At 45.4% G+C, this 23299-nt stretch overlaps 2 protein-coding genes across 2 annotated transcripts in view; both read right to left on the bottom strand.

The window, feature by feature from the left end:
- Nucleotides 1-23299, bottom strand: part of LOC115468254 (E3 ubiquitin-protein ligase TRIM39-like) — an 872633-nt gene that overhangs the window by 308668 nt on the left and 540666 nt on the right. The gene's annotated exons all lie outside the window — the stretch shown is intronic.
- LOC115468250 (E3 ubiquitin-protein ligase TRIM39-like) overlaps nt 1-23299 on the bottom strand; it is a 340997-nt gene that overhangs the window by 290759 nt on the left and 26939 nt on the right. The window lies entirely within an intron of this gene.

Genomic DNA, 23299 nt, shown 5'->3' with positions numbered 1-23299 from the left:
TGGTTTAGGTGAAACGCTGAAACCACCTTAAGCATGAAGGAAGGCACGGACCGAACCGTGACCTCGGACTCTGAGAATTGCAGAAATGGGTCTCTACAGGACAGCGCCTGGAGCTCTGACACCTTTAGTGTCAAATCTTTCTCCGATGCTCGCCGAAGCGGCTCAAAAGGAGAAGCCTGCAGGGCCCTCAAAACTAGCCCCAGGTTCCAAGCTGGACAGGATGTTCGCATGGAAGGCTGGAGCCGAAGCGCCCCACTAAGAAACCGTGCCACATCTGGATGAGCAGCTAAAGACACGCCTTCAACCTTACCACGAAGGGAGGCCAACGCTGCCACTTGCACCCGCAGGGAATTATAGGCCAAGCCTATTTGTACACCATCCTGCAAAAAGTCCAGAATCGGCGAGACAGGAGCCCGCATGGGTGTGATCGCTTTTGAAGCACACCAAGACTCAAACTGGCCCCAAATCCTGACATAAGCCACGGAAGTGGAACGCTTGTGGGCCTGCAGGAGAGTGGAAATTACTGTGTTGAATAGCCTTTGTCCCTCAATTGCGCTCTCTCAATCACCATGCCATAAGACCAAAGCGGCAGGCGTCCTCCATGGCTCGGGCCCTGTGACAACAGGTTCGGTACCAGAAGTAAAGGAAGGGGAGCCTCCACTAGCAGCTGTCGGAGGTCCGCATACCAAGGCCTCCTGGGCCAATCCGGGGCAATGATGACCACTTCTCCTGGGTGCAGCCGAATCCGCAGGAGCACGCACCCTATCAAGGGCCACGGGGGGAACACATATAGTAGGCCCCGAGGCCAGGGCTGAGTCAAGGCATCCAACCCTGCCGAGCGAGGATCTCTCCGTCTGCTGAAGAAGCACGGGACTTTGGCATTTGAACTTGTCGCCATAAGATCCATCACGGGCTTGCCCCATTTGGCACATATCTGCAGGAATACTTAGTCTGCTAGTTCCCATTCTGCTGGATCAATCTGATGCCTGCTTAGATAATCGGCTTGAATGTTGCTCTGACCTGCAATGTGAGCTGCCGACAGAAACTGAAGATGCAGCTCGGCCCAGTGGCAAATCTGTTCGGCCTGCGCGGCCAGTGCTCTGCACTGAGTGCCGCCTTGTCGATTTATGTAGGCCACTGCTGTCGTGTTGTCTGACATCACTCTGACAGCCAATCCTTCCAGGGTCACTTGAAAGGCCAGAAGCGTCCGAAACACCGCTTTCAACTCCAGGTGGTTGACGGACCACTCCGACTCCTCGGGTGTCCATAGACCCTGGGGCATGCTTCCCCTTGCAATGTGCGCCCCAGCCCTTCAGGCTGGCATCTGTCACTACTAGACACCAATCGGGGAGCGCCAGCGGCATTCCTCGCCGCAGCATGCTGTCTGAGAGCCACCACTCCATGCTGAGGGCCGCAGGGAGCCAAGAAAGTCTGCATTGATAATCCTGAGAAACTGGAGACCATCTTTGAAGTAGGGAATACTGTAGAGGTCTCGGGTGCGCTTCGCCCAGGGCACCACTTCCAATGTGGCTGTCATCGATCCCAGCGCTGGACAATGTCCCAAGCTTGCGGGCGGGCATCCTCAGGAGCAGACGGACCTGATTCTGAAGCTTGACCGCCTTAGCTCGGGTAGGTATACATAGCCTGAGTCTGTGTCGAACCTGGCCCCCAAATATTCTAGAGATTGCGGGGGGTCAGGTGACTTTTGGCCATATTGATGACCCAGCCTAGAGATGGAAGTACTGAGACCACTCTGGCTGTAGCTTGATAGCTCTCTGTTACAGAGTCTGCTCTGATGAGCCAGTCGTCTAGGTACGGGTGAACCCTGATACCTTCTCGCCTGAGCAAAGCAGCTACTACCACCATTAGCTCGAAAAGGTTCAGGGAGCTGTGGCGAGGCCAAAAGGCAAGGTCCGGAAATGGAAATGTTTTCCCACACCGCAAACCTCAGAAACTTCTGGTGCAGGGGCCAAATTGGAATGTGCAAGTAAGCTTTTTCAGGTCTAGAGACGTGAGAAACTCTCCTGGCTGTACCGCAGCAATGACGGAGCGCAGGGTTTCCATGTGGAAATGCCGCACTTCAGGGACTTGTTTAATTCTTTAAAGTCCAGAATAGGGCGAAAACACCCACCTTTTCACGGCACCACAAAGTAGATGGAGTATGGCCGTAGCCGTGTTCGGCGGGAGTACCGGGAACACGGCCCTAACTGAATCAGACCTTGCAAAGTCTCCTCTACCGCCGCCCGTTTGGCGGCAGAACCGCATCGGTACTCCACAAACACGTCTCTTACTGGGCGTTGAATTCTATTCTGTAGCCATCTCTGATCAGGTCCAGAACCACTGATCTGAGGAAATATTGGCCCACTCCTCGGCAAAGAGGGAAAGACGTCCTCTGATAACAGGAAGCGAGGAGGGGGCCGGCACACCATCATTGAGAGGGTCGCCCCTGAACTCCAGGCCTAGAGCCGGTGGCTGCGGAACGCTTGTCCGAGCGAAAGGAGTTCCTCTGCTGAAAAACGGGTAGTTCTCTTTGTCACCGCAGTGACTAGGGCATCTACTTTAGGCATTGCAAAGCGAGACAAATGCCCCTCACGCAGAGGGTATAATTGCCCCCATAGCCCTGGAAACTTTCAAAGGTCCCTCGGGTCAGCCCACTGAGCGGGAAATAAGCTCTTGGATGGAGTCATGCAAAGGAAGGCTCGAGGCAGGCCTTTTGGTACTAGCCATCCTAGGATTCACAGAGGAGGCCGTGCCACTGTCAGGCTCTTCAATAGAAAGGACCTGTAGGCATCTGAAATAAGCATGGCAGCTCATCACGGTGGAAAATCCTCACCGCGGAGGGATCATCCAGATCCTGTGGTAATTCTGCACCTGACTCTGGCTCCTCAGACCACGAAGGCCTGCCAGAACTCTCCGAATCCTCACAGCCCGACCAAGGGGGGAAAAAGGACCACAATCTGAAGGGGAATTAGCCCTTCTACGCTTTTCTTTATGCCAATTATCAGGGAAAATAGCCTCAGCGGCAGTCCCAGGCCAGAATCCACCGGGGAGACAATAGAAGGGGCCTCAGACGACCCTGAGGGAGAGCTCTTTTCAGCATGTATGCTTTATGCAATAATAACACAAAATCAGGGGAGAAAAACTCGCCCTGGGCACCCAGATCCCGTCCGGGGCTAGCCGCTCCCTGAATAGCCTCAATTCGAGGTCCCCCCCCCCGGGCTCAGGGCTCTCCGTCTCTACGGAGGCCACACCATGCGGAGAATTCAAAATGGCGTCCGCTGCCAGCTCTGAGCAGGAAGAATCATCGCTCGCCATGCTCGGGGGCTCTTACACCTGTACAGCACGATTTACAGAGGCCGCTGCTGATTTGCGCTTGCCACACCGGGAACAGCGCTTTACATTCTCTGCAGCCATCGCCGAAAACGGCGGGGAAAATTCAAAATGGCGGTTTCGCGCCAAAACAACCCGATCGTGGGCCCACCCCGGAGGAGTTAGAAAACACTCTTACCTCACTGGACCGAGTATCACAGCTCCGGTCCCATAAGAATCAAAGGAAAACCTCGTTCCAACCTTTTCTTTTTTTTTAACGCTGTGAGGAAAGCAGAGGTAATAAGAACTCCGGAGGCTCAGATGAGTGGGAAAGGCAGGGAAAGGCGAACCAATGTGCCTGCATCCACTGAGTGGGAAAGGACAGGGAAAAGCAAGCTAATATGTCCACATCCACAGGGACATGGGTAAGGCAGGGAAAGGGCTAACCTATGTGCCTTCAAAGTGAAGCTGCTATAGCCTCTAACACCCGGCTAACAACTGGCAAGCCAGGAGCCACCCCCAGGCAGATTTTTGATGGAGCTCGAAGAAGCTGCAGCCACCCTGCTTGGGGAGACAGAGAATACTGAAGAGGCAGTGGAGCTGGCTGGCCATGAGGCACTGTGAAAAGTTGAGTGCTCTCTATCTCCCCCTGCTGGTTGATGGACACAACCCATATGTCATGGCTTCATCTGCTTGATGACGGAAGTAGTAAATTTAAAACAAATTGGAGAAACTTTTCTTCACTCAATATGTAATCAAACTCTAGAATTCGTTGCCAGAGAATGTGATAAAGGTGATTAGCTTAGCGGAGTTTAAAAAATGTTTGGACGGCTTCCTAAAGGAAAAGTCCATAGATTTGGAGGCTGTGTTTGATTTCATTTGTGATTTCTGTTAGATCATGTTTGAACGGGATGTAGATCGTGACATTGTCTGCGTAGATGTAAAGATTAAGGCCTTTGTTGGATAGTGATTTGGCTAGAGGTGTCATCATTAGGTTGAAAAGGGTCTGTGAAAGCGGTGATCCTTGGTGTACTCCGCATTCTGGTTTCCATGGTGATGATTTATTCAAATTAGATATCACTTGGTATGGATTGATATTGCTAATTTGTGGTATTGTAGATGTGAAACACTAGAACGCTTATTTTCGAAAGGGAAGGGAGTCCATCTTCCGACACAAATCGGGAGATGGGTGTCCTTCTCCCGAGGTTGTCCAAATTGGCATAATCGAAAGCCAATTTTGGGCGCCCTCAACTGCTTTCCGTCGCAGGGATGACCAAAGTTCACGGGGGGTGTCGGCAGCATACCGAAGGCGGGACGGGGGCGTGCTTAAGAGATAGGCGTCCTCGGCCAGTAATGGAAAAAAGAAGGGCGTCCCTGACAAGCATTTGGTTGACTTTACATGGTCCATTATTTTTAGGACCAAGCCTCAAAAAAGTGCCCCAACTGACCAGATGACCACCCGGAGGGAATCGGGGATCACCTCCCCTTACTCCCCCAGTGGTCACTAACCCCCTCAAACATAAAAAAAAAGTTTCAAAATACTTTTTTGCCCGTCTCTATGCCAGCCTCAAATGCCATACTCAGGTCCATCTCAGCAGTATGCAGGTCCCTGGAGCAGATGTAGTGAGTGCAGTGTACTTCAGGCAGCAGGACCCAGGCCCATCCCCCCCCCAACCTGTTACACTTGTGGTGGTAAATGTGAGCCCTCCAAAACCCCCACAAACCCACTGTACCCACCTGTAGGTGCCCCCCTTCATCCCTAAGGGCTATGGTAGTGGTGTACAGTTGTGGGGAGTGGGTTTTTTTTTGGGGGGGGGTTGGGGGGCTCAGCACCAAAGGTAAGAGAGCTATGCACCTGGGAGCAATCTCTGAAGTCCACTGCAGTGCCCCCTAGGGTGCCCGGTTGGTGTCCAGGCATATGAGGGGGGACCAGTTCACTACAAATGCTTGCTCCTCCCACGACCAAATGGCTTGGATTTGGTCGTTTTTGAGATGGGCGTCCTCAGTTTCCATTATCGACGAAAACCGGGGACGACCATCTCAAAAACGACCTAAGGACAACCATCTCTAAGGTCGACCTAAATTTCATGATTTGGGCGTCCCCGACCGTATTATCGAAACGAAAGATGGACGTTCATCTTGTTTTGATAATATGAGTTTCCCCGCCCCTTCGGCGGAATGTCCTTAGACATGGACGCCCTTAGAGATGGTCGTCCCCGTTCGATTATGCCCCTCTATGCCTTTTTCAGTAGCTTCTTCCGAAACATAATAGTTTTTGTACTCCAATTTTCATTTAGGTTTATATTTTATTGATGCAGTATATACTGTTTTCCTTTCATCTCTTGCCTGTTCACAAAATGTCATTACGTTCATGAGACACTTCAGAGTTTCTTTAGGAAAATTACCCCTTACATATTAGGACAATTACTCTCTCACAAATCAGACTTTTGTCATATCTTCTCATTAGATATTTCAAGTGAATGATCTTATTTGATACAAGAGGTATTTAGATGCTCTTTTTATTTCTATATATGTGCCTTATATTTTTAGGTGTTTTGTTTGTAAGACATTATCATTGTCCAGTTCAAAAAATGTATCAAAGTTGTTTTCTTTTATCCTTTATTACGGAGGAATGTGTTTGTGGGTTGCTTGCCAAAAAAAATAGACAGAGCGATGGGGCCTGATGGGATACACCCAAGGGTGCTTAAGGAACTCGGAGAAGTTCTGTTGGCTCCGCTGATGGACCTCTTCAATGCTTCCTTAGAAACTGGAGTGATCCTGGTGGACTGGAGAAAGGCTGATGTGGTTCCTTTGCACAAGAGTGGAAGTAAGGAGGAGGTTGGATATTACAGACCTATCAGTCTGACCTTGGTGGTGAATAAGCTAATGGAAATGCTTCTAAAGAGGAGAATTGTGAGTTTTCTTGAACTACATGGAATGCGGGACCCAAGGCAGCATGGCTTCACTAGTGGCATGTCGTGTCACACAAATCTGACTGTCGTCTTCGACTGGGTGACCAAACAGTTGGATGTGGGAGGGGCGCTTGATGTGGTATACTTGGATTTCAGCAAAGCCTTTGACATGGTTCCGCACAGGCAACTGTGCCCTCAGTGTGGGACCTAGAGTAACGGATTGGATTAAAAATTGGTTGAATGGTAGGAGACTGAGGGTGGTGATAAATGGAGCTTGCTCTGAAGAAAAGGATATCGTCAGTGGAGTACCGCAGGGATCGGTCCTAGGGCCGACTCTTTTTAACGTCTTTGTGAGCGATATTGCAGAAGGGCTGTCTGGTAAGGTTTGTCTCTTTGCAGATGATACTAAACTCTGCAACAGGGTGGACACCCTGGAGGGTGTGAATGACATGAGGAAGGACCTAGTGAAGCTGGAGGAATGGACCGATATTTGGCAACTAAGGTTTAATCCCAAAAAATGCAGGGTCATTCACTTGGGTCGCAAAAATCCGAGGGAACGGTACAGTATAGGGGGTGAAGTGCTTCAGTGTGCGAAGGAAGAGCGGGACTTGGGGGTGATAGCGTCTGATGACCTTAAAGCTTTCAAACAGATTCATACTTTTATTTCTGCACATTTTTACTGGAATCATCCAGAGCATTTGATACTATGGTCCACCTTGGCGGTCAGTGCTCAAGAAAAAGATCTGGGTGTCGTTGTAGATAATACGCTGAAATCTTCTGCTCAGTGTGCAGCAGCAGCCAAAAAGCAAACAGGATGCTAGGAATTATAAGGAAAGGGATGGTGAATAAGACCAAAAATACTATGATGCCTTTGTATCGCTCCATGGTGCATCCACACTTTGAGTACTGCGTTCAGTTCTGGTCGCCGTATCTCAAAAAAGATATAGCGGAATTACAAAAGGTTCAAAGAAGAGCAACTAAAATGATACAGGGGATGGAACTCCTCTCGTATGAGGAAAGGCTAAAGAGGTTAGGGCTCTTCAACTTGGAAAAGAAATGGTTGAGGGGGAATATGATTGAGGTCTATAAAATCATGAGTGGTGTAGATTTTTTTAATCATTCCAAAAGTACAAAGACTAGGGGACACTCAAAGAAGTTACATGGAAATACTTTTAAAACAAATAGGAGGAAATAATTTTTCCTCAACGAATACTTAAGCTCTGGAACTCATTGCCGGAGGAGGTGGTAACAGCAGTTAGTGTATCTGGGTTTCAAAAAAAGTTCGACAAATTCCTGGAAGAAAAGTCCATAGTTAGCTATTGAGACAGACATGGGGAAAACTGCTTGCCCTGGGATTTATAGTATGGATTGTTGCCAAGATTTGGGTTTCTGCCAGGTACTTGTGACCTGGCTTGGCCACTGTTTGGAAAACAGGAAACTGGGATAGATGGACCATTGGTCTGACTCAGAATGGCTACTCTTATGTTCTTATGACAAAGCAAATTAAAAAGACATCAATTCCTCACCTCCAAATTTTGTAATCCATTTCTTCAGCTGCTGAGGGAAGCTCAATTGGAAACCCAGTTTCAGATCAGTAGAAACAGCCTCTGGTACTGGAAATTTCATTTTCTGGCACCTACGGGTTAGAGAGTCACTGGGATTATTCTGGGAGATGTTCATACCCAGGGGATAGAGATGGGAACAGTGGAAGGAATTAGATATATCATGAGCAATCAGTTTTCTGTGATTATGGGACTCATTTTTGAAACAGGAAAACATTCAAAAAATGGCACAAAGTGGCATTTGGACATTTTACTCTGATACGGACAGCGTCAGAGCAGAGACCATCACCAGCACCTCCTTCTGCAATAGGGTTGGGGCAGTACCACTGGCAGGGTAGAGGTGGAAAGGAGATTCACAGGGTGGAGTTTGGTGGGGATTGAAGAGAGGATTCTGGGAGAGCCAAATAGGTGAGGACAGGAAGAGAGAAGATATCAGGGAGGTTGGTGGGAGAGAAGTTCTGGCAGTACAGAGATGAAAAAGGGAGAGTCAGGGTGAAGGAGGGTAGGTCTGTAATTCTGCTCCCCTCTCCTCCATCTCTTCCCCTTCATTTCTCAGTGCTTCCTCCCTCCACACCTTAACTCTCCCTCTCCTCACAATCCCACCTCCCTCTCTCCCATTCTCAATCTCAATTCTCACCAATCGATTAATTCCCTTCTTCCTCACTCAAAATCCATCCAGCCACATAGAAAAGGGCAGAAAACTAACTTGTACCTGCTCAGGGCGTCCTTCACATCCTAGAGGGAAATGAGAAAGAGAATATTTCTAGTTAGATTTCACAGTTTATGAGAACACGTTATACGTTAGCATACTCTACTCACAACTCTGCTCAATCACATAACAGCTACAAAATTTTGATGCCATTTCTATGATTAGTATCCAAAAATCTATAAGAAACGCCCAGTCTCATTATGGAAACAAAAATCATGTTGTCCAGTAAATCAGCCTGTTTCAAACCTGCTATTTTTCTCCTAAGTCGTAGAGAAATTGATACTTGGGCAACTTTTCAAGTATTTAGATAAAACACAGGTCCTTCATGCCAATCAATCAGACTTTTGGATGGGGCACAGTACTGAAACCTCCTTGGTGGCTCTGATCCGTGATCTGCATGTAGACATTCTCAAGGGCCTGGTTTGGGCAGAGGTGGAGTTGTGAACCACTGGGTGAAAAGATATCAAAAGGGGTAAGTGACTTATTTCTAACAGAGGGATATCAACTGTATAATCCTGCAAAATTTTAGCCTCAAGCATGGACTAACTACATCTTTAAAAAAATGAGATTCTGTAGAACATGGAAAACATCAACGTTGTGAAAAAGTTGCATAGTCCCTCTCTACTGACCCTACAGTATACAAAACTTTCGAAAATGAAAATTGCCCAATTTAATCCTCCAAACATTTATAGCCTTCATGTCAGACTGACAGTGGTCGGGACCCCCGGGCAGTAAGGGTCATCAGGACACCCCCAGCCACTGCTCCCACACCTCCCTCATGCACTTCACAGCCCCCCCCCACCGCTGCGATTGCTGCCCCCTCCCACACTACAGACCCTCACGTGTCACCTAGATTGGATTTTAGATAGTGCTGCGGGGAGCCGGCTGTCTTGGTACATGTGGGTACCAATGACATAGGAAAATGTGGGAGAGAGGTTCTGGAAGCCAAATTTAACCTCTTTGGTAGAAAGCTCAAGTCCAGATCCTCTAGGGTAGCATTTTCTGAAATGCTACCCGTTCCACGTGCAGGGCCCAAGAGACAGGCAGAGCTCCAAATGCGTGGATGAGACGATGGTGCAGGGAGGAGGGTTTTAGATTTGTTAGGTACTGGGCAACATTCTGGGGAAGGGGGAGCCTATTCCGATAGGATGGGCTCCACCTTAACCAGGGTGGGACCAGGCTGCTGGCATCGGCATGAAACAAAACAAATCTTGGAATCTCTATGGATTGAAATTCCATGTGTAAAGGGATAAGGATAGTGATAGGAGTGTACTACCGGGGGTCGTGATGCCTGCTTCCTAGGAGGACGTGGATCTGAGCAGCTCCCCTGACACCTGCTAAAAACTGCCAAAAATACACAGATCCGGTTGGGACAAACGCTGGTAACTGTTTACCAAGGTGCAGTGAGTACCCCCAGACACATTTGCGAATGCCGGGTGACTGAGGTATGCCCACAAAAGGGCAACGAACAGCAAAGGTAACGCGGACCCTGAATTCAGCCAAGATGGCGCCGCCGCAAAAGGCCCCGAGCTCAGACTCAGTTTCGCTCCACCCCCGACGCTTGTGCAGAGTGCAGAATGGGTGCAGGAGATCACAAGATCAGTATCGGCGGCACTAGCCGACAGACTGAATAAGTTGCAATCAGCAGTGGAGGAAATCCATGAAAAATTTGATGCCCACACTCAACGAATCCAAGAGATGGAGCAGCGCATAACAACAGGCGAGGAGGAAGCGAGGGCCACGGCGAACCTGGTTGCCGCGTTGCAGAAAGAGGCGGGTGAACTTAGAGAGAGGATTGAGGAGCAGGAGAATCGCAGTCGCCGGAATAATATCCGCGTGATCGGCTTACCTGAGACGGTAGCGGGTACTGAGCTTTACCAGTTTTTTGACTCCTGGTTGCCCCGAGCGCTGGGTTTGGAGGAATCTACAAGCACCTTCTGCTGCGATAGAGCCCATCGGATGGGGGTCAAGGGAGACGCCAGCACCAGACCGCGCACTGCTATAGCCCATTATACCAACTGGCTTTCAAAAGAGCGGATCATGAAAGCATTTCGAATGAAGGGGAGTGTGGATTATGAGAATCATCGACTGCTGTTGTTCAATGATTACTCTGCACGTGTAGCAGCGCAATGGAGAGCAATGGCGCCCACGTGCTCTGAACTTCATAAGAAGGGAGTGAGATTCGCGCTTATGTACCCGCTAAACTACGCATATGGCAAGGCGGAAAGACAATCCTTGTGCAGGAGGTGGGGGAAGCTCAAGAGTTTCTGCGCAAGTTGACCGCGTCAGCAAAGAGGGGTGAGAAAGCCAGAGCAATGAGAGCTAGAAAGATTTCTGCAATAAATGATGTGACATATTGATGAACCTGAGGCATCATAGGGATAAAGAACTTGAACTTTGCTGCTGATAGGTTTGTTTGTTACTAATGTTGGGCTGAGTTTCTATTTACAGATTTAACCAGGGAGAAGTTGGGGGATAGAAAGGGTTGTTATTGGATTGGGGGTTCCTTATGTTCTTGGAAGTTCAGAGTTGGGAATGTAATTTTAATCCAGGTGGGAGGGGATCTGAGTAATTAAGGTTCATAACGGGAGGGGAGGGGGAGCTGCTGAGAAGATCCTAGGAAGGTGAAGGATGAAGAAGAAGAGGAAGGGGGGGAAGAGGGGGGAGGGGAGGGATGGGAGGGCAGGGGACAGAGGGTGGGAGGGGAAGGGGTGGGGAGTGGGTGAGGGGGTGTATGCATGTGGTGGATGTATGGGTATGCATGAGAAGGACACGGGGGAGGGGGGAGTAAAGATTGCACACAAAGCGTATCCTACAGGTAGGATACAGGACGAAGAGAATGAAGATGGAGTAATGCAGTGCGGGGTACAGAGGCAAGAGAATCAAAGAGCGGGAACCCGCTGGTCCAGCTGGGAGACTGGCGGGGATGGTGCTAGTATGGCCTTGGAGAGTGTCCTTCTGTGTGGTGATGATGGCTAATTTGAAAGTGGTCACGCTTAATGTGGACGGGTTGCATTCCCCGGTTAAGAGAACCAAGGTACTTTCATGGCTGAAAAAAGAGAGAACAGACATAGCATTCATTCAGGAAACTCATTTAACCGCAAAAGAACATCAAAAACTTAGAAGGGGCTGGGTGGGGGAAGTAGAATATCCTCCTATAATTCTAGGCAGCGAGGGGTGGCTATTTTAATACACAAACAATTGCCTTTCACCACCCACAAAGTGATCTCGGACAAGGAAGGGCGATATGTGTTTGTTCTGGGGGACCTATGGGGCCAGAGTTTCTTATTGTGCAATGTTTATGGGCCCAACGTGTATTCCCAAAACTTCTATGCAGATTTAGTAGCTAGGGTGGCACCCTTCCCAGATTGCCACATAGTGATGGGGGGAGACTTTAATTTCGTGGCTGACCAGACAGTAGTAAGCCCCGGAGGCTGAGAGGTGGGAATTGGGATAGCAAGGGGATTAATTTCTTAACATCTGAATTGGGGCTAGTGGATCTATGGCGGCTCTTGCACCCACATGACAGAGAATTACCTTTTATTCTCACCCCCATAATACATATTCCCGGATTGATTACCTCCTTACCACTCCTTCGTTGCTTTCCCGGTCTTCTCATGTCCACATAGTGGACTGCGCACTCAGTGATCACTCGGCGGTCACTATGACGGTATCTTTTACCGAGGGGATGGGGGAGCGAGTGTGGAGGTTTCCCTCCTCACTATATCATGACAGGGAATTTCGGGAATACTTAAGAGACAAGTGGTTAGATTACCAAGCGTATAACCAAACGGCGGATGTTGATGCAGGCACATTGGGAGGCCTCAAAGGCAGTGATGAGGGGTCATATAATAGCATACACGGCAGGGAGGAAAAAGAAGAGAGAGGCAGATCTGTTGCGGCTGTCCAGTGAGTTTCACAAATTAAGACGGGCACATACGAGTACTATGAATGCTTCAGACCGGGCTCGAATGGTAGAGGTCAGACGCCAGATAGATAACATCCTGACTCAAAGAGCACAGAGGGACATATACTTTCAACGTTTTAAACTATTCAAGTGGGGAAATAAGGCGGGGAAATTGTTAGCCACCCTGGTACGACCATACCGCAAGCGGCAAATCATCACCACTATCAGAGATGATGCCGGTAGAGAGTATAAAGGGCAGCACATCACACAACAATTTGTGAACTATTACAGCTCCTTGTACGGGGCTCGAGACTTTGATATGAGGCTTGTGAGGGTTTTTTTCGAGATGTTCATCTCTCTACGCTTACGCCCGAGCAATTGCAGACCCTAAATGGCCCCATTGTAGAGCAGGAGATCCGACAAGCTATTAAATCTTTACAACTGACTAAGGCGCCAGGGCCTGATGGCTATGGCCCAGAGTACTACCGAATGATCGCAGATCTGGTAGCAGCCCCATGGGTGCGTGGTTTAATGGGATAGCGGAAAAGGGGCTGCCTATACAACACAATATGGCCCACATAGTATTAATACCAAAGCCGGGCAAGGATGTGACCCAGGTGGGCTCATACCGCCCCATATCACTACTTAACCAAGATATAAAACTTTTGGCAGCTATACTGGCTAAACGCATGAATGGGATAGTTCCCTGTTTGGTGCACGAGGATCAGGTAGGCTTTGTCCCAGGACGCTACGCTTCACGAACATTATGAGGGCTCTTTTAGCCGTCCATGAGTGCAAAGGTAAGGGAGGGTCGGCAGTAATTGCTGGGTTAGATATGGAAAAAGCGTTTGACAGTATCTCGTGGCAATACCTATTCTGGACCTTAAACCGGTTCGGTATTATAGGGCCGTACATCTCCTGGATTAGAGCGCTTTACACTGCGGCTGTTGATTAATGGTACACTTACAGAGAGCTTCCCTTTACAAAGGGGAACTCGACAGGGTTGCCCAATGTCGCCGCTCCTTTTTCTGTTAGCCATAGAGCCGCTAGCATAAAAATCAGGGAAGCAGACACATGCAGGGGATACGGGTGGGCACACAAGAATTTAGAGTGAATCTATTTGCGGATGATATCTTAGTCTATATGGCAAATGGGACCAGAGATCTACCTGGGGTTCTTACAATAGTGGGGGAATTTGGGAAGTTATCGGGTCTGCAAGTAAACCGCGCCAAATCGGAACTACTCCCGTTGTCGGGAGGCTCGAGGCTTCTGGTCTGCCGGGATTACCAATACCGTATGCTAGGGGAGCCATGCGTTACCTGGGAATTTATCTTAGCGTTAACGCATTAATCTTTTATAAAAAAAATGTAGTTGACCCCTTGGAAAATATAAGGAAGCTTTGTGATCGATGGAAGCACTTGCCGCTTTCCTAATGGGCAGAATAGCCTTAGTCAAAATGGTCCTCTGCCAAAGATTATATCCTCTACAAGCGGCTCCTATTTGGATATTGAGGAGAGATGAACGGTTGTACGATCTATATCCGTTCTTTTATTTGGCAGGGAAAGGGGGCTCGAATAGGACATCAAAAGTTATCCCTCAGTAGGAATATGGGGGGGGTTGGCGCTGCCCGAGCTACGTTGGTACAAATAGCAGCGCTTATGCGACTCATTTTTGAAGGCATGACGGGCCAATATAAGTTTTTGCCGGGCAAGGGGTTGGAAGGCTGGTGCGCACCATGGTCTTTTACAAACCTAATACACATGAAACCCAGTACTGTATATGACACAGCAGGGAGGCTGACGTTTTTGCAACCCATGCGGAGGGCGTGGAAGTGGTGGAGAGAGCACCAGAATAGGGCACCGGAGGTTCTCCTTTCTTAGGAATGGTGGGCAACGCGGACTTTCCTGCAGGAATACGACACTCTGTGTTTGATAAATGGAGGGATCAGGGCTGTGTGATGCTGGGTCACCTTATGGAACAGGGGCAGGAACATTTACAATCTTTTGCTCAACTGAAAGACAGGTGGGACATTCCCAATCACTTCCTACAGTACCTTCAAGTGCGCCACTATTTTTCCTCTCTAGTAAGGGCATATGGGGTTCAATGGCAATGGGGGCCTTTAGATAAGATCCTGCTACGTACACCATTCAAGGCAAACAGCCTCTCCACATGGTACAAAATCTTACTTATGAATGGGCCCGTAGGGGGGTTGGAGAGAGTGACAGACCAGTGGAATAAAGAGTTGAATATGAACTACACCACAAAACAATTCAGTAAGCTCTTCCCCACTATTTATGACATGGTAAAGGTAGCGGATCTGCAGGAAACGCAATACAAGATACTGCAAAGGGCATACATTACTAAGGCTAGGGGAGTGGCCATGGGGTTATGGGGGGAAGGCCAATGTACTAAATGTAAGCAGGGATGGGGGAGTCTCATACACTCTTTTCTAGAATGCCCGTCTCTCTCTGTGTGGAACCGGGCATTTCAGGTAATCAGAGAAGTCACAAAAAGGCAGATTGAATGGGATTATGCATCCTTATTATTGGGGGATCAAACTATACTCATGGCCCAGGGCCTTTCCAAATCATGCAGAAATTCATATATACCTCTCTCCTATTGATAAAGAAAACGATATTACAATTCTGGACCTCCACGGAGAGTGCTCCGGTGGAGGTGTGGTATGCTAAGATGAGAGCATTTGGGGAGAATGAGTGCCGCATTTACTCTAACGCATCAAAGCTTGCTACTACAATACCACAGCATGTGGACGGAATGTTAAGAGTGTTATCTTTACAAGGGGATGTAGAGGAGGGGGAGGGTGGGAGGGGCTGAATGGGGTATGACTGTTGGGCAATGGAATGGGTTAGGATGGTGAGAATGGAGGATGATTCTGGGGGATCTGGATAGGAAGAGGGGGGAAAATGGAAAATACAGTGTGTGGTGGGGCCATGCGGGTAAACATTGCTTAACTGATATGGAAGGTTCAGCTTGCGATTTCTGTGTTTTTAAGTATAATTGCAATTTGTAAGTTTAAAGTGCCTGCGAGCAAATTGATGCACTGTGTTTATAAAAATAAAATAAAAATAAAAAAAAAGGAGTGTACTACCCTCCGCCTGGCCAGGATGAACAGACGGATGCAGAAATGTGAAAGGAAATTAGGGACGCAAACAAACTGGGCAACACAATAATAATGGGTGATTTCAATTACCGGTTATTTCCAAAAAGGGTAGTAGAATAATATCAATATTTAACCCAACAATTCCACTACAATGCACCTGAGTGTTGGGTGTGTAATCGCTAGTATATATGAAATGTGGAGAAAAAAGACTTCAGAAATCCTAGAGAATACTCCTTATGTGGATACCACCATACATGTGTGGAGTACTCCGCTTCTTCAATCACTAGTCTTCACAAAAAAAACTCCACTCTTCTTATTCATAATACATGCACATACACCTATCACAATACTCAAAGGTGAAGGCAACTAATTAAGACATTCGGTGAATGCAAAATTACTTAGCTTGAATGTTCTTAAAACTGTCCATTCTCCAACAGCATACAATGTTCACAAAGCCCAACAGGAGACCCTGTTTCGCCCCAATTAGGCTGTTTCAAGGGCCAGAACTTTAATCCAGACAGCTAGTTTTCCATCTTGAACTTCACCGCATTCAACTGCCTCTGATCGGCGTCTTAAACTCGAATCCCTCTTCCTTCTTCTATATATACGTCATTTCCTTCCTCCTAGACGTAATGAATTTACAGCAACAACTTTATTGGCAGAAACACAATTCACAAAAAGGCTTTCCACTCAATTGAATATTCAATCCTTTGGGGATTACAGTCTGCAGCATGTATATCCATCTCTGTTCTTTCTGTCTTAACTTCTTCCTTATATCCCTCTGCGTTCTGAAACCTGAATTTGCTCCAGAACCACACATTGTAAATCACAAAAATCATGTTGTTTCAAAAGGCAATGAGAAACCAGAGGTTCGTATGTCTTCTTAGCCTGTATACAGTGTCTATGTTCAATCAATCGCGTTTTCAACATTCTAGAGGTTTGTACCACATAATACATTGGCAAGTGCATTGTAATAAATAGAATCACATTCATGGATGACAATCCGTCCAGGACTTTAAATGATAAAGACTTGCCCGTGTGAGGATCCGTGAATTCATCCACATCCATCATGATGGGACACACCGAACACTGCCCACACGCTTTATGATGTCCTATTCTGGCAGCCAAATAATTCTCACGATTCCATGTGTCAGCAACACATAGCAGTCATTCAAATTGCTCTGTCTTTGATAAGCAAACAAAATCCTTAAATCCCGGAAACAAGGATAAATATGCAACATTGCCATGTGTTTTTAATAATCTTCACCATTCTATTGTGTGAGTGTGTATTTTTTACAAAAGTCCCACCTCTTGTTGTTCCACTGTATGTGTCAGGATTAAGCAGCCATTCTATGATTATAATAAGCCCGTTTCCCGCTCGGGATACCAAGGACTTCGGATAACCCCTCGTAATTTCTGTTGTAAATGAGATGTCTGTTGAAAAATCTCTCGGTAGTAGAAGAGATTTTGCGATATCGCAAAAATTGTGCAAAAGGAATTTTTGTCTTACAATCTCGGTGCATACTTTGAAATGAATGTGGTATTCCGATCAGTGGGTTTAACGAACACAGACGTTTCCAATGTACTCTGAACGATATTAACCGTACATCCAAAAAGAGTAGAAACCTCACTGTGAGCATATTCAAATTTAATCGTCTCATGGCATCCATTTAAATATGTCACAAATTCATGTAATTCTGTGGAAGTACCGCCCCAGAGAACAAAATGTCGTCCTATGTACCGCCACCAACTTTTCAACCACTGATTCCATCTTGATTTATACACCCTGATTTATACACCCATACACGTTCAAAATGTTCCATAAACAATTCGCGATAGTGGGCGAACATGCTGCTCCCATAGAGACTCCTGATTTTTGTATATAATTTCTTATTACAGGTAAAATAATTTTCAGCTAGTGTAATCCTAATCAGGTTCAACACAAAATCTGTGGGAACCAAATGGGGCCGCTCTCTTCTATTCAAAACTTGCTCCAAAATTTCAATCGCTTCATTTTGAGGAATCGAGGTGTAGAGCGAGCAAACATCTAATGTCACCAACAATGTGGTCCCATACATATCAGCACTCTTTGTTTCCAAAAGTCGTAAAAAATGAGAACTATCCTTCACATAAGAATCTATTTCAGACAAAAAAGGTTGCAAAATCTTGTCTATGAATTGAGCTGGACGTTCTAATAACGATCCCCTAGCTGCTACTATAGGGCGCCCTGGTGGTTTGAAAGCATTTTTATGAATCTTAGGCAAGGTATAAAATACGGGAATTTTAAAGCCACGAAAATCCAAAAAAGAAAATTCTTTTTTGGTGAGAAATCCTAAATTCCTACCTTCAAGCAACAAGTCTTGAAGAATGGCTTGTATCCGATTAGAGGATCATCGACGACTTCTTCATAAGTGGTCATGTCAGATAATTGGCGAGATATTTCTGCCATGTAATCATGGTGTTCTGAATAACCACTGCCCCACCTTTGTCAGCCTTACGAATGACAATGGCAGTGTCTTCCTCAAGTCTCTTAAAGCCGTTCGTTCTCTGGCATTTAAATTCAAGCCCCGCTTCGGTAACACAGCCTCTTCTCTTTCTAGATCATAAAGAATACATTTCTTAAAAGTGGCTAATCCCGCATCCAAAACCCAGAAGGGGTCCATTTTGAAGGTTCACTTACAATTGACCTATCCAATAACTGTTTTTGTTCTGACATAGAAAAAAATAATTTCAAATTCAACTTAATGAATTTTTCCACATCCATACGTATTTGAAAAGCGTCATGAAAATTAGTCGGTACAAATGTGAGTCCTCTACTTAACACGCTCACTTCATCCATGCTTAATACCTTAGTGGACAAATTTACCACTGCTGGCCGTGCCGCTGTGATCTCGTTTGTGGCCGCTGACCCTGGCCTCTGTATATATAGAAGAAGGAAGCGGGATTCGAGTTTAAGACGCCGATCAGAGGCAGTTGAATGCGGTGAAGTTCAAAGATGGAAAACTAGCTGTCTGGATTAAAGTTCTGGCCCTTGAAACAGCCTAATTGGGGCGAAACAGGGTCTCCTGTTGGGCTTTGTGAACATTGTATGCTGTTGGAGAATGGACAGTTTTAAGAACATTCAAGCTAAGTAATTTTGCATTCACCGAATGTCTTAATTAGTTGCCTTCACCTTTGAGTATTGTGATAGGTGTATGTGCATGTATTATATGAATAAGAAGAGTGGAGTTTTTTTTGTGAAGACTAGTGATTGAAGAAGCGGAGTACTCCACACATGTATGGTGGTATCCACATAAGGAGTATTCTCTAGGATTTCTGAAGTCTTTTTTCTCCACATTTCATATATACTAGCGATTACACACCTCCAACACTCAGGTGCATTGTAGTGGAATTGTTGGGTTAAATATTGATATTATTCTACTACCCTTTTTGGAAATAACCAGTATTACTGACACGAGGGAGAAGTATAATGGCGCAAGATTGGAGAACAGGTTTTGGCTTCCTGCAAATCAGAAGGATGAAATTTTGAATATACCGGGTTTATCTTGAATCACACAGCAGATGGAGTGGATAACTGGTCAGAGATTTTGAATTCGCATAAAACACTTGTGAAATTGGAGCTACATAGTGCTTCTTTAGCGGATTATTGTCGACAAGAAAATTCCTAGAGGTTTACGTATGTTGAGAGGACCAAGGATGTTTCAAGAATGAAACGTTTGTCTCGCATTGGAATATGATCTTAAATAGGTGTTCGTTGGATTTAATGGTGCTCTTAGTAAAAAGATCGCAGGAGCAGATTGTGCTTGAAAAACAGCGTTGTAATGAATTATTGAAAGCTCAAGAAACCTCTAATACTTTTGTAGAGGAACATAAGGAATTACTATTAAAATTGAAAAATTTCAGAAAGAATTAAAAATGCAAAAGATAAAAAAATTCCAGCGTGATGAACGTGATTAGGTGAAGGCTATGTATACCCGTGGATGAGAAAGGATCAAGCAGAAAAAGGCGGCAATAAAAAGAAACCAGGTTTCAATTTACTTCTAATAGTTCTAGTAGTGGGGAAGATGCAGATGAAACGTCGGGGGAAAAAGACAACAGCACACGAGGAAGACAGGGGAACAAAGGTTGGCGGGCTCGAGGAAGAGGACACAGAGGCCAGGGTCAGCGGCCACAAACGAGATCACAGCGGCACGGCCAGCAGTGGTAAATTTGTCCACTAAGGTATTAAGCATGGATGAAGTGAGCGTGTTAAGTAGAGGACTCACATTTGTACCCTAATACAAAAATAGCAAAAAATTCCAGCCAATATTCATGTGTTGGTGCGATGTTTAGTGGGTAAAAAGGAGAAAAAGCCCTCAGAAACCTTTGGTGAAATACCAGCGGTTTTGTGCGAGGTTATGCAAGGTTTTTTATAGTATAACTCACGCAACAGTTCTATCATAGGGCAGAAAAAACTCCAATTTACACGGACCTGTACTTAAGTCTCAAAAATTTTTCAATATTCTTCTCAGACCGTTATGTGAGTCTAAGGGTTTTAATACACAATGCAAGCAACTTTTAAAGCAGTCTTTTTTTGTGCAAAATTTTCAATATTCTTCCCAGATCATTACACTGGTCTAAGGGTTTTAACACACAATGCAAGCAACTATAAAGCAGCTTTCTGTGTGCGAAAGGAAAATGCACTTAGCTTGTGGTTTGAAATAGCACTCTATGACCATTCGACGGGGACCACCGTTTCACCCGGAAAAACCTGGCTTCATCAGGAACAAAGTGCTTTGACAATGTTGAATCACAAATCTGAAACAGACAAAGTATCTTTAAAATGCCTGCCAATGTGCAAAAAACTTTAGTGAAAACACCTCTAAAAGGTCATCCCATAGACAGGCATACTTATGCTGGAGACGTTAGTGTTAAAATGGCGCCTCAGCGTTCACGTCGAGTCAGCTGTTAGATATACTTGCGTGAGAATGACGTGAAAGGTATCAGAAAAAGTTGAACCAATCAATGGAGCTGTTAAGCCCATTGGGTGCTAGCGTGTCCAATTCAAATATCCATCTCGCCTCCCTCCTGGCCAGTTTAAGTTTTCGATCGCCACCTCTTTTAGGTGGTGCAATCCAATCGATGACAGAGCATTGTAGATCCTCGAATTTGTGTTTCTGAGCAATACAATGTTCCACAATGGTTCTTTATTGCAGACCTGCGGATGTTTGATCTGTGCTCAAAATCCTGACTTTCAAAGGTCTCGTAGTCATACCTATGTATGTTTTATTACAGGGACAACTTAATGAGTATACCACATGGTCAGTGGAGCAATTTGAAAAGTGTGTCAGCTTGTGTGTTTTTTTAGTATGCGGGTTGACAAATTGTTTGATCTGTTTTGTGATGTTACAAATTTGGCAATGACCACATTTAAAATGACCTGTTGTTTTTACTTTGTTGGTATGTAGTTGAATATCAGCAGGGCTGATCGTTTCTTTGATATTACTAGATCTAGCAAATGCTATGCGAAGGTGGGTATTTTTGAATGTTTGTGTGATTTCATAATATCCCACCTATTGCAATCATGTTAGCAAGAAAGGGGCCATGCTCATTGTATGCATAACCATGGTAAGTATGTTATCTTCAGTTTTATGTTTCATAGGCTTAGACAACAGTAGCTGTCTATCGTTGTATTTGCTCTCCGGTATGCATGTTTTAAAACGGACTTTGAATAGCCTCTGTCTGAAAGATTTGTCATCAGTCTTTGGCTTGTACTTTAAAGGTGGCTGAATCTGAGCATATGCGTCTCAACCTTAACATCTGCGAGAAAGGGAGACTGTTCTTGAGGTGTAGAGGGTGACAGCTGGAGTTGTGCAAAAACGTGTTTCTGTCCGTGGTTTTTTTGAATACTTTGGTGGAAAAACAGTCAGATGTGTTATGCACTTCTATATCTAGTAGTGAATGTGTTCAGCCGAGTGTAGTTCGTGAACTGAATATCTTGGTTGCAACTATTGAGCCAGTTCAGGAATCTTTGAGGTCTGTTGTTGTGCCTGCCCAGATCATAAAGATGTCATCTATATATCTCCACCAATGTAAAATAATTTCTTTAAATGGAGAATTTGCAATCCATATTGATTCAAATTGTGACATGTACAGATTGGCTATCGAAGGGGCGAAGGTTGCTCCCATGGCTACTCCACTGGTTTGAAGATATAACTTGTCAAGGAACATGAAATAATTCTTTCATTGCTGTTCTAGCTAGCGTGATAAGAAAATCGGTAGGTATTTGATGTGGTCTTGGTCTGCTGTCTAGTACTAGTCTAATTGTATCTAAGGCTTCCTCCTGCGGGATAGACGTGTATAAAGAGCATACGTCTAAAGTGACCATTATGATCTTTTTGTGGTCATGTTTACATCTTGTAATTTTTGAAGAAAATGAGTAGAATCCCTAATGTATGAGGGAATTTTTAGTACTTCAGCGCTCAAAAAGGAGTCGACGAAAATGGACAATGGTTCAAGGACAGAATTTTTGCCAGATAGTATTGGTCTACCGGGGGGATCCGACAGACTTTTATGTACTTTGGGTAAGAAGTACATAACGGGGATAGTTGGAGAATTTTTACATAAGAACTTTTTGTCTTTGGAAGTAATATAGCCTTCTTCAACCGCTTTTGTGGTTGTCCTGTTTATAAAACTGCAGTCGGCTAGTTGGATTAAGCAAAAGTTTTTTATATGATTTAGTATCATTTAACTGCCTTAGTGCCTCCTTAATATAATCACTGCGGTTGAGGACAACAATTCCACCGCCCTTGTCAGCCTTTTTAATAATGATATCATTGTCATTTTTAAGAGTGCAAAGGGCTTCTTTTTCTACTCTGGTGGTTTAAAGTGTTTGAAGTGCAGGGGACTATTCTTCTTTTTGAAATAATCCAGATCTTGGAGAATCATTGCTTTGAAAGTTTGTAATGCTGGAATTTGTGGTACTGGCGGTCTCCAAATGCTTTTAGGCTTGATAATAGTTTTATCAGACATGTTTCACGGCCATAAAAAAATAATTTGAGTTCCAACTTCCTAATGAATTTTCTAGATCAGTGTGGAATTTGAAATTATTAAGTGAGTGGATGGTACATAAGAGAATCCTTTAAGGAGAATAGACTCCTCTGCGGGAGATAAAGTTCTGTTGACAGATTAATGACTGTGGAATTCACTTTTGTGACCGTGTCCATGGTTTGTTCCGTTGTCCTGTGTATCCCCTTCTGCTTCCCCTCCCTCTTCGTTTTCCTAAAAAAGATTGTTGTCTATCACTGTCACCAGAGTCTCCACTACTACCGGATGATGAAGAATTGAAAGTTGCGGTTCGCTTTTTGTAAACAGAAGATTGTACGTCTTCCGTCTGCATCCAAGGGTATACGTTATTGGTGGAATAATCTTTTTCGTCTCTAATTAGTTTTTTGAGCTTTGACTTTTTGATATTTTCGCGAAATTTGTCTATATTTTCCTTCAAAAGAGTGTTGTTTGTCAAATTCTACTGTCGCAATGGTGTTCTTAAGTTTGGACAGCTCGGTGTCTAATTCCTCTTTCTGAACATTCAGACTAGTTTGGCTCTTCTCAATAATGAGTAACATTAAATCAAGCGAACATTTGTTAAGTATTCTATTCCACTTGTCTACAAAATTAGGGTCATCAGTGAAACATTGTGGAGCTTTGTTAAAGCGTAAACCCCGAGGGATTTGTTCTTTCTTGCAATATTCGATTAGCAGACCACAATTTAGTTCTATCTTTACAATGTCTTTATATTTC

Source organism: Microcaecilia unicolor, chromosome 4 (assembly GCF_901765095.1).
Source record: "Microcaecilia unicolor chromosome 4, aMicUni1.1, whole genome shotgun sequence".
In the NCBI taxonomy this organism is placed as follows: Eukaryota; Metazoa; Chordata; class Amphibia; order Gymnophiona; family Siphonopidae; genus Microcaecilia; species Microcaecilia unicolor.
The sequence above is the reverse complement of the archived record's forward strand: the minus strand, read 5'-3'. Positions and strand labels throughout refer to the sequence as shown.